The 12,547-nt window shown below is 38.6% G+C and overlaps 1 protein-coding gene and 1 long non-coding RNA gene across 2 annotated transcripts in view; one reads left to right on the top strand and one right to left on the bottom strand.

Annotated features, from left to right (window-relative positions):
• The window catches only part of LOC105096489 (solute carrier organic anion transporter family member 1B1), a 59,264-nt gene that overhangs the window by 36,379 nt on the left and 10,338 nt on the right, over positions 1 to 12,547 (bottom strand). The window lies entirely within an intron of this gene.
• Positions 628 to 12,547, top strand: part of LOC105096492 (uncharacterized) — a 68,386-nt gene continuing 56,466 nt past the window's right edge. The window contains exon 1 of the long non-coding RNA XR_004134034.2: positions 628 to 681. This is a non-coding gene — a long non-coding RNA (uncharacterized LOC105096492). The remainder of the gene's footprint in view (positions 682 to 12,547) is intronic.

The raw sequence follows: 12,547 nt of genomic DNA, 5'->3' as shown, positions 1-12,547 counted from the left end.
AAAAGATTTGAAAACAGTATAATTGATAACCAAAACATACAAAGAGAAATAAAAATGAAATTGAGGCAAATTTTTAAAAATAATAACAATATTTTAAAAGAAAAAATTTTAAGAGATTAAAATATAGAAACAAAAATTTTAAAAAAGTAAAATTTTAAAAAGAAAAAGAAAAAAGAAAAGAAGTGTGTTCCCATGGAGACTGTGCGCTCTTAATAATTTTGTCAAGAGGTCCTTCTTAAGTATGGGTGGTTGTCAAGTCTTCCCTGCCTTTTGCCTGTTATCCCTTTGGTTGGGGATGTGGCCGGGGTTCTGGTTTGCAGAGTCTCCCCTAGCCATTAGGCGTGGCCTCCCTTTTGTTCTGTGGTTGTCACTGCTCCTACCCTTGCCCTGCTGCTCGAACACCACTCACTGGTTCCAGTGGCCCTCCTTGGGTCACGCACCTGGTCTGTGCTGCTCCCTGTGCCGGTAGACACGCAGGTCACACCCCTTCTCGGCAGCTGAGCTCGGGCACCCCCTCAGCATAGGTACGCACGCACGCCACGCCCCCCCCCCACGCCGCGCTCTGCGTGGTGCGCAGGCGGGTCACGCCCCCCTCCACACTGTTCCAGCGCCATGCTCTGCATGGGAGGCGGGGGTCGCAGCTCTTCCGAAAGCCATTGTCCGTAGCCGCACTAGTGCAAGGTAAGCAGGCGGCTCACGCCCCCTCCCAACACTGCGTCTAGGCACCGGGCTCCTGCAGGGTATCTGGGCGGGTCACTCCCGCGGACAGTGCGGCTGCCTGCACCGCATCAGGTCCTAGCTCCCTGTCAGGCGGGTTGGGGGAAAGCGGCCGCTCCAGCCCTCGCCCCTGCTCTGTGCTAGAACTCCGCTGTTTGTTCGTTTGCCTTAGAGGCGCGAGTTCTCAGAGGCACAGGGGCAGAACATTCCTGTCTGCCTCGGGCTGTGAACAAGTCTCAGTGCCGCCCAGGAGGTTGCGGCCCCCAGGTGCGGATTCAGGTCTCGGCCCCGCCCCCGCCGGGGGCTGCGCCCAGGAGGAGATGGCGGCTGTGGCGCCAGTAATGGCGCCGGGGGTCTGAGGAGACAAAGGCTTACGGCGCCCCTCCCCCCAGGGCACACCGGCCGTGTTGCTTTGCTTTTATTTTCTCGTATTTTATGGAGGACCCAGGTTGCTCTGCTCCGTATCCCCTCCCAGCCACGGCGCGCAGCCCCCTGCAGTCCCCCGGGGCAGACTCAGGGCAGCTGACCCGTCCTCCGCCCTGCTTGGGCGGCCTGTCCTGTCCCCCAGTTGCCAGGCTTGGTTTCGCGGGGATCCTCTGTGCCGGTTTATCTTAGCTCTGTCGGTCAAGGGCTGCTCCTTACAGATCCGAGCCTCAGAGGCTCCCCCTCTGTCCTGCTGGCCTCCCCGTTGGAGAGGGGAGCCCCAGCGAAGGAGCGCCAGTCCTCCTCTGCCGCTCCCCCCTCGCGGGACCCGTCCCGCACTGTTTTCCTTGTTCTTCTCTCTTTTTTCCTTTTCTCCTACCAGATTGGTGGTGTATTTTGTTTTTTGAAGAAGGCGATGTTCTGTCAAAGTTAAGCAGGTGCTCTGGTTGGCTGGGTGGGTCCGTGGATGTGAGTCTTGGTGTATTTGTGGGAGAGGGTGAGCTCCGAGGGTCCTTCCACTCCGCCATCCTCGCCCTTCCCTGAGAACTTTAAGTGAAGTTGAGAGGACTTGTGAAAAAAAGTGTAAAATGATATGACTTATTAGAGATAATTAAGAATTCTTATATAAGATAAAGGAAGTCGTCTAAGAATGAAACACAAAAGGTGGAAGAAAGTCAAAATTAGTTTTACTAAAGTGGTGAAGTGAAGAACAAGACTCTTAGGAAGATATCATCCAATAGAGATAGAAATTATGAAGATTTTCTTCAAGGAGAGTCAGTTTTGAAACCTTGTAGAATCATACAGACTTTGCATCATAGAACAGAAATAAAATCATTTCAGGTTCTAAACATTTAAAAATTACATTGTTGACACCAAAAATGAAGAAATGTTGGTGGTCCTGTGGTATCAGCAAGATGACAGGCTAGGAAGATCTTGACCTTCTTTCCCCCGTGAAAACATGGATTTAACAACAAAAAACTGAACAGATGTTTCTGTGAGAAATCTAGAAACCAGTTAAAGCATTCCTGCGTCATAGGCAGTGCAAAGCCAACGACACGGAAGCCCAGGAGGAAAATCTGTGACACTCTCCACAATCTTTCCAGAGCCTTCTCCAACCAAGCATGGTTGATATAATTGGGGGTATAAAAGAAAAACAAACTCCTATCTTCTCCCTGGGGAGATGAAGCGAAGAACTTATGTCCAGCATTCTGACTTTTGGGGGGCTGCCTGAGGGACTCGTCTGTAATCCAAGGGCTGACAAGAGTGGGTGGTCAGATTAAGAGTCTCAGAACAGACAATAAACTATGCAGTGGCAGCTGCAGTACCACAGATAAACACTAGATGGGAGGCCAATGTTGTGATTTACTGTGGCATCAGTGGGAGGCCATAGTATCTCAAGACACCGGAGAGAACGCCAGAGTTGAAACCAGCAAACCTCTTCAAATAGCTCAGGGGACATAAACCCAGAAAGAGCTTGAGAGGGCTCCAGAATCTCTAGCCTGGCTGGGTAGAGAAAATCATCCCTGTACAAAACCAAACCACAAAGTCTGAGTTAGCTGATCTTTCAAATGCCAACATTCCAACAAAAAATAACAAGGCATGTAAAGAAATAAGGTACCAAGACATATTTAAAGGAATACGTTAAAATCTCCAGAAACTGACCCTAAAGTCATGGATGGATTTTTTTAATTTGTTGAGTTTGTTGCCTCCAATTAAGAGTGGTAAATTGAAGGAGGGTTGGGAGTAATAGCTCAGTGGTAGAGCTCATGCTTAGCAGGCACGAGGTCCTGGGTTCAATCCCCAGTACCTCCACCAAAAAAAAAAAAGGATGTTTAATCAAAATTATAGCTGCTGCAGAAGCTCCAGTTTCCTTGTCTCTGAATATTCAGTCTTTGTGAAGTCTGTCTGGGGTGGAAAGCAGCGATCATTAGCTGCAGGGTAAGTCAATAGTTAATCTTCTGTATGTGGGCACTCCTTGTCTCCGTGGGTATCACCAGCCACCTGAGACAGTTACACTCCGTATGTCTGAGCATCCATCCATACTCACTCCTCCTGCCCAGGGTAGATGCCTCTGTAGTTTACTGGTTGGACTAAGTGGGGGTATTTTGATCAGGGGAAATGTTAATCAAGGGAAGAGGCTTGTTGTCTCCGACTGAGTGATTGAAATATCCTATAGAACCGCCTCTCGGTTGTCTTTGGGAACCTGTCTCGATACTATAATCCAGTGGCTTTTGCCTTTAAAACACCCTTGGAGCCCCTTCCATGTTTTTCCAGGTTTCTTTTCCTCCTGCATTTGTCTTGGAATGTGATTTCTTTACCCTAATTCTCTCTACATCTTACTTTTTAGAAAAGTATCATGGTTTCTGATTTACAGAATGTATCTCTTTTTGTTTTCTAGGAGATGTATACGTTGCTTTTAATACGTTTAAAATCATTTATTAAAATTGGAAGGGGGAGGAGGTGATTTCAGCCTTATTATTCTCAGTCTACCACATTGAACTGAAAGTTTTCAAGTTCTGTCTTTCCTTCTTTAATAAATAAGTAGACAAAAATGTTATGAGGCTCTGTATCAAACTCAGATGCCTGACACATAATGAGTAAATGCTCAATAAATGTTTTTTAGTTGTTGAATAAATTATTATTCCCCAGTTTAGGCTATAAATCTGGTACAGAGCTAACATATAGTGAAACCTCTCATTTCTTAGTTTTCTCAGCTTTTGGATGGAGATAACTATAGTAAAATTGTTATGAAGATTAAAATAACATACATTAAATTTTTGCTGCATAGTAAGCTTTGATAGATGTCTGTTTTTATTACCACTGAGCTACTGTCATCTAGCTATTAAGTTCGTTCAGATAAAAATAGGACTCTGATCATTTAGCCAAACATTTGTTTTTTGTCAGGCACTGTTATAGCTGCTGCAGAATCGGTAATGAGCATACTGAGAATATGATTTATTGATTATTAAAGAAAAACCGAAGCAAACGCTTACCTAAATCCTGATCATCAAAGCACTAATTGGTGAAATCAAAGAGGAGGGAGTTTGAGAAAGTAACAAGGCACCCCGTTAAAGCATAACCAGGTATAAAACTTGTCCTATATTAGAGGAGCTTCCTGAAAATTCGGAGATAGGTTTTGTAATGTCCATGTCTTCAATCTTAAAGGGAAGATTAGCTCAAGAGAAAGACTCATTAAAATAAAAATTCTCACAATGTAACCTTAAGTTGGTTTTACAAAGAAGAAAAGGGTAACAGATGCAAACACAGTGACTACAATAGGATTCCTCCAGTGAGCTGGGAGTTTAGAAGGATAGGAAATTAGTTAATAAAGGTAGATTTATAAATGTGCTTTCTTTTCTCTATAACCCTGAGAAGTGGGTGTTTTCAACCATGCTGCTAATGTTGGACAAGTTCAGAGAAAGAATGATATGATGATTTTCCGAGAACATAAGAAACTAAATACTAATAAAGCTACACACTCCAATGAAAAATTGTAAAAGACCCACGCCATGAAGGTGGGGAATTTAAGACTGAGAGATTTCAAAACACAGAGTTAAATGTTCACAATCATCAGATTTTGAAGTACCCAAAACAGAAAGAAACAGCTAGCATTGAGATAAGAGCTGAAGTCTATTTACCTGTAGTCGTGGCAGGTCAGTGTTTTGTTTATCATGGCAAGAGTCTTGGAACTGAAGTCCGAAAACAGTTCCAGGTTTCCACACTGACACACCTTCAGCCATGATTAACTTAGTTAACTCATTTGAACCTCACTTTATTTACTCAGCAAACATTTATTGAGCAACTACAATATGGCAATTACTCTCCTAAGCCTTGTACTTTTCTGGTACAGAATAAGTAGGGAAGTAAAAACAAGACAAACTAGATGCCCTAAGAGAACTAATATTCTCCTAGGGCAATAAACAGTAAATAAATAATGCCAGTATAATCCAGTAATGAATACTATAATTGCTATAAATTTATAATTTTGTGAGTACACAGGAAAGAGTGATTAATTCTGCCAACACAGGTCAGAGTTTCTGTAGATGTGGTAACATCTGAACTAAGTCTTTTGGGGAATAACAGATGCAAACACAATGACCATAATTTCTCTTAGAAATTGAAGAATAAATAAACATTTAAAACAAACTGGGAAGCACTCAAAAAGAGTAATGAAAGAATATAGATCTTTTGAAAAACAAAAAGAGCATCTGTGGGTGGAACATAAGGACAGAAATATACCAACCATTGGGAGATCATTCTGCATTTTTAAATGGGACATAAAGAGATTAAATTTCAGAGGGATAATGCTGGCAGCCATAAGGAAGATGAATTTATGGCAAAAAAAAAAAATAGTTAAGCAGATTTCAGGAAAAAAAAAGATGAGATGGGAAAGGGAAACAAAAGGTTACAGACACACTTGGGAGAAGTTTAAGAGGAGAACCAACAAATGTGGGAATAATGGAAAATGAATGTACTGATTTTGTTTTCTAGATTTCCAGTGTGTATAATTGTGTATAGTAATATGATTATTGGGGATGAGAAAAAGAGAAGTCTTGGGGTTAAAGACAATGAAATCATCTTTTTACAAATCAAATTTGAGATGACTAAAAAGTAAACATAAATCCAACAGACGCTGCTAAGTTTTGGTTCTCAAGAAAGAGTTTTTATCTGGATGTAGTTCTGAGATTTACTGGAAAATAGCTGTGCAATTGATCCATATTCAAGCTTATTCCATTAAAAAAAAAAAAAAAAAAACCTCCTTCTGCCCCACCGCATCCTCACTTTCCCATACCTCTCTCTCTTTGTCTTTTCTGGTAAAAACTGAGTTGTTTATATTTTCATGACCCAAATCTTACTTTTTGCACTATTCTTCTCAAGTGTCCTTAGCAGGTTTATGTTATTCTGGCTGTTCCAGATTTTTTGTTTCAACAGAGTTTTGTTTCGGACTCTTGTCTTTTTACTCTACATATTCGTTCTGGGAAAACTCGTCAATTGTCATTGTTTTTATTGCCACCTAAATGCTGATGATTGTCAAATCTGTATGTTGAGCCAAGCTTGCTTTTGCTGAGGTTCAGGCTGCTTTTCCAATGTGCCTATATTAGGGCTTCATTTTGGTTTTTACCTCCAGATCACATCCTCTTCTTTCTCCCTTTTCACCTCCCTTTTCCTGTGTCACCACCTGCTATCTGCTGCCCAGGCCAGCATCTGCTCCCTTATGTATCACATCCAATCAGTCACCCAAAGCTAAAAATTTAATCTTATAAACATCTCTTTTTTCAGTACGCTCCACTTTATAATTTCACCTCAAATGACCATCACTTTTCATCCTGACTACTACCATTTTGAACTGGCATCTCTTGCCTCATTGTTAACTCTTTTCACACCACAGCCAGGGTGATTTTTAAATATTTATAACCATTTCCACTTCCAACATAGCTGAATAAGCTCCCATGGACTGATCCTGCAGCAAATAATGATAAAGTGTGAGGGGAAAACAAAAAACATCTAAAAGCATAGGAGAGCAAACAAAAGTCATCAGATTGTGGACAGGAGTTGACACTTAAAAGAAGGAAATGCCTGAGTTTAGTTTGTCACTCTCATGGCTTTAAGGTGAGGCCACAGTTAGCATTATTCAGAAAAGCGAAAACACTTTTTAAAAACCCACAGTCCTTTTGCCTGAAGAATGAGAAAGAAGAGTTTAGGTTAACCGCTGCTACCTAAAAGGGAAGAATCTCATAAGGAAGACATCTAGAGAAGGGGCCCCAGATTCTGTGTATAAACTGCCCAAATCTTTGACCTGTGAGCCATGCATGAACAGGGCACCTCAGGTTAGCCCAGCTAAGGATAAAGTAATTGAAATGAGATTTGAACTCCTGCTTAAGGGAGCTTGCAGTTTGAGGTCAACACACTTAATTGCCTTATAAAACAAGCAAAAAATATCAAAACCCTTTGGAAGAATGAAACAAAGTCCAAAATTACCACCATATTGAAGAGCCAGGAAAATGTGACCAGTTCTCAAAAAAAATAACAATCAGCCAACACCAACCTTTACATTACACTTAAGTTAGTGTTACTGGACAAGAATTTTAAAGCAACTAATCTAACCAGGCCTTTCAAGTAAAGGAAAACAATCTCATAATAAATGAAATAGAAAATTTTACCAAAAACTATAAAAATAAACTATAAGAATGAGAAAAATACAGTATCTGAAATAAATATGCATAATCTATATGCTAGTTTATGCCACATTTTCTGGATAGATGTGTGTACTTTCTTTGTAATCTATTATTTCCTATGACATAGATCTTAGCACATCTCTAAATTTGTCTAAACAGAAACTATCACTAGGCATTATAGCTTTTGAAACATGTTTAACAGCACAGATGAAGGTTTGCATCAGACATCCTACAGAGAACTTAATACCTTCCCGTCCACTAGGTATTTCTGTTTCCAATGAATACAGGAAGGGCATGCATATAAATCATGTTATTATATGGAAGCTAGTATCTGCTAGGACGTGTTCTGAGTACTCTACAAGTATTATTTCTAATGCTCACATAGTCTTTGCATGGCAAGTATTACTCTTCATTTTACAAGTAAGAATAATAACTTGTAGAGATTATTATTTAACTAAGGGAATTATTTAACCAAGTTATTTAAGGGAATAAAGCTAAAAGTGTAGCAGAACTGTGATTGGAACACAAGAATTTCGCACACGGAAAAGCAACAGTTCTTGGAGTTAATATACTAGTCTACTTCTCCTTCATCTCTCTGTTGTTCTAACTCAGACCCTTGTTACCTCTCATTTGCTTTATTTGTAGTAGTCTGACTGCTTTCCTTCATTTGCAGCAATGGGAGTACTGCATGAGATTTTATTTTTCCAGATTTAGTGAAATATGATTGACAAAATTGTATAAATCTAAGGTATACCACATTGTGATTGACATATACATATATTGTGATATGATTAGAACAATAAAGCTAGTTAACACCTTCATCACCTCACATAGTTACCTATTTTTTATTTTTGTAGTGAGAGCATTTAAGATGTACTCTCTTAGGAAAACTTCAAGTATGTAATAATAGTATCATTAACCATTGTCATCGTGCTGTACATTAGATACCCAGAACTTACGCATCCTTAACTGAAAGTTTATACCCTTTGACCAGCGTCACCCAATTTCCCCCACCCTCTGCCCCTAGCAACCACTATTCTATGCTATTTCTGTGAATTCAGCTTTTTAATGTTTACCTCAGTGACACATCTGTAGTAAAGCTTTATTTACCCTCGTAGGAATTTGGTTTGTATCTCTTTTATACCTAGAGTAAATATATAATTGATCATATAAACTGGAATACTTTTTAGAGCAAATTGGGTGGTAAAAAATTAAGCTTAAACATTTTTTGAAATTGTATTGATCAATAACTTTTTTGTTACTATTCTATTTTTTCAAATAAAAACATATATCCAAGTAAATTGATGGAAACATTTAAAAAATTTTTCTTTTCATTGCTTACTTTAATATTTATATTATAAGAATTATGTGTACACAGTGTAATTATTCTTGATTGATTTTTTTATGTATACCAGTAGTATGTATATCTGCATATATCCATGTGCTTTAGTCAGTTTTTTATGAGTATTTGTCTCTAATGTTATGTCACTATGATTTTTCTGAAGGATATTTTTCAAATTATTTTTAAACATTTTAGTCTATTCGTAAAATTATCTGAAATCATCAGAATTGCATTTCATGATTACTAAATTTGAAATTGTCAGCATTTTCAATTGACTCTTCTCTGCAGGTCATAATGTTTTTAATGAAGAAAATATTCTCTTAGTAAGCCCATAGCAAGTTGAGCTAAATGGAAATATTCTCAATTCCTTTTTAAAAATATTAACCTATGTACATTTTGTACACTAAATATCACAGGTACTATCATTTTTGCCTCTCTTTAGAGTATCTTTGTTGTAAAGTATTTATATGAGGAAAAATAAGGTTTTTTTTTTTAACATTTGCCAATTTTCAGTGCTGGAAAACTATAGGTATTTTCAGTTACATTTTATTCAGGTACAGAATATAAGTTTATCCAATTCAAATAGGACCTGTATTAAAATAATTTTTCCATATGTCAAGATATTTTAAAACACAGTTTTAGAATTACAAATTCCATTTTATACATTATATAATCGCTAATCAATTAATTTGTTCAGCTCTTTTTTTACATTCTGTTTGCAAATTATGATTTCAATAATTGAAATATGCAAAAAGTGTTAAAAATGAAATTTTTTACTATTCATTAAATACTTTGATTAAAGAATTCAAATTTATTTTGAGGAAAGTGCAATGATAATTTATAGAATTGATTTATGAATATATCCAATATTATTGAAAAATACTTGTTTTTATAACCAAGATCAGGTTTTCTTCTTGAAACTTTTCAAAAAGTTTCGTTATGTTCAACATTATATTTCTGCTTCTGTATACACTACAGTGTGCCCACCACCAAAAAGTTAGTTTCCTTTCTTATGCATTTTGCCCTCCCTACACCTCTTTCCCTTTGATAACCACTACTCTGTTGTCTGTATCTACAGAGTTTGCTTTGGTTTGTTCATTTACTTTGTTTTTCAGTCAGTTTGTTTTTCATATGAGTGAAATTATATGGTATTTGTCTTTCTCCATCTGACATTTCACTGAGTATAAAACCCTCAAGGTCCATCTATGTTCTTGCAAGTAGCAAGGTTTCATCTTTTTATGGCTGAGTAGTATTCCATTGTATATGTAAACAACATCTTTATCTTTTCTTCTATCCATGGGCACTTGAGTTGTTTCCATAACTTAGCCATTATAAATAATGCTGCAATGAACATAGGGGTGCATATATCTTTTTGAATCAGTGTTTTTATTTTCTTTGGATAAATACCCAGGAGTGGAATTGCTGGATCATATGGTAGGTAGTTCTATATTTAACTTTTTGAAGAACTTCCATCCTTTTTTCCATAGCATTATATTCCCACCAACAATGCACAAGGATTCCTTTTTCTGCAAATCCTCCCTAGCATTTGTTATTTGTTGCCTTTTTAATGATAGTCATTCTGAGAGGTGTGAGATGATATCTCACTGTGGTTTTGATTTGCATTTCCCAAATAATTAGTGATGTTGAATGTCTTTCAGTGTGCATGTTGACCATCTGTACGTCTTATTTGGGAAAATGTGTATTCAAGTCCTCTGCCCATTTTTTAATCAGGTTGGCTTTTGGTTTTTAAGTTCTACGAGTTCTTGACATATGCTGGACATTAACCTCTTCATCAGACATATGATTTGCAAATATCTTCTTCTATTCAGTAAGTTGTCTTTTCGTTTTGTTGATGGTGTCCTTTGCTTTGCAGAAGTTCTTTAATTTGATGTAGTACCATTTGTTTATTTTTTCTTTTGTTTCCCTTGCCTGAGGAGACATATCCAAAGAGTTATTGCTAAGGCCAATATCAAAGGGTGTATTGCCTGTCTTTTCTTCTAGGAGTTTTAAGGTTTCAGTTCTTACATTTAAGTCCGATCCATTTTGAGTTGATCTATTTGTATGGTGTGAGATAGTGGTCTAGTGTTATTGCATGTGGCGGTCCAGTTTTCCAAAGTCATTTACTTAAGGGACTGTCTTTTTTTCATTGTATGATCTTTGTTCCTTGTCCATATATGTGTGGGTTTATTTCTGGGCTCTCAATTCCATTTCATTGATCTATGTGTCTGGTTTTTTTAAAATACTATACTGTTTTGATTAGTATAACTTCATAATATATTTTGAAATCAGGGAGTATTATACCTTAAGCTTTGTTCTTTTTTTCTCAGGATTGCTTTAGCTGTTTGAGGTCTTTTGTGGTTCCATACAGATTTTAGAATTTTTAGTTCCCTTTCGGTGAAAGACATCATTGGGATTTTGATAGGGGTTGCATTGAATCTGTAGATTGTTTTAAGTAATATGGACATTTTAACAATGTTAATTCTTCCACTCTATGGGCATGAAATATTTTTCCATTTCTTTGTGTCATCTTCAATTTCATTCAACAATGTTTTACAGTTTTCAAGTGTCCAAGTCTTTAGCCTCCTGGGTTAAATTTATTCCTAGATATTTCCTTCTTTTTTGTTGAAATTGTAAATGGGATTGTTTTCTCATTTCTCTTTTAACAAGCTCATTGTTAGCATATAGAAACACAACAGATTTTTGTGTATTGATTCATATCCTGCAGCCTTATTATATTTGTTTATTATTGCTAATAACATTTTGCGGGAGTCTTTAGGGTTTTCTCTATGTAAAATTATGTCTTTCACAAATAGTGGCAGTTTTATTTCTTCCTTTTCAGTTTGGATCCCTTTTATTTCTTTTTTTGCCTAATTGCTCTGACTATGTCTCCCAATACTGTGTTGAACAAAGGTAGTAAAAGTGGACATTCTTGTCTTGTTCCTGGTCTTGGAGGAATAACTTTTTTTTTTTTTTTTTTTTTTTTTTTTACTACTGAGTATGATGTTTTCAGTAGGTAATGCGACAGCACAGGTTTTTGGTCACTCTAACCTGAGCTCCCTCTAGTATATTTGAAAATAAGCATTTTCCACCCTCCACCACCTCTGTCAGTGGTGTAGCCTGGTGCCTTCATTGTCACTGTTTGTGACTCTGTGGTTGTTGGTTCCTTACTGCTGCCAGAGACACCACCTGGGGCACTGGGATGGTGGGCGCTTCCACTGTTCCAGGATCTCCTGAGTCACAGGCTCCTCCACCGCAGAGGGAGGGAGAGAATGGGTGGCTGGGAAGCCAGGATGGCAGATGCCTCTGCTGTGTCTGGTACTGTTAGGTTCACGGTGCACCAACTGGGGTGAGCCAGAGTTGTGGGCACCTCCCCAACTGGAAGACGGGGTTGCAGGTCACTTTGCCATTGCTGCCCAGTTCTCTGTAGGTGCAGGCGCTGCTGTGGCTGGGAGGCTAGAGCTGTGTGCAGTGCCTCCTCTGATGCTACCAGGTTCTCTGAGGCTCCAGACTCAGCAGAGCAGCCACGGATAGGGGTCTGGGATCACAGGGCCTGCCTCTGCTGTCCTCCCAATTCCATGTCCCCTGTGTGTTCCAACCCGTCCAACTTTGGCTGGACAGATGTGTGGAATTCTCTGGCATCCTGGTGTGTTGTCCAGAGTCAGCTTTGTTAGGTTGTGGATGTTTTACTGGTTGTAGAATAAAGGGGAGAGAAAAAGGGAGAATCTCATGCTACCATGATGCTGATGTCACCCACTAATTAGTCTTAATTTCAGAATATTTGTCACCTAAAATTACTGTGCTATTTGCTTTACTGAGATAAATTGATTGTCTTCTTCTCACCTTTAAATTGTACAATTGCTTAGAAGAATTCCTAGCTAGAACACTTTGT

Source organism: Camelus dromedarius, chromosome 25 (assembly GCF_036321535.1).
Source record: "Camelus dromedarius isolate mCamDro1 chromosome 25, mCamDro1.pat, whole genome shotgun sequence".
NCBI lineage: Eukaryota > Metazoa > Chordata > Mammalia > Artiodactyla > Camelidae > Camelus > Camelus dromedarius.
Note: the sequence above shows the minus strand (reverse complement) of the source record. Positions and strands in the feature narration are given on the sequence as shown.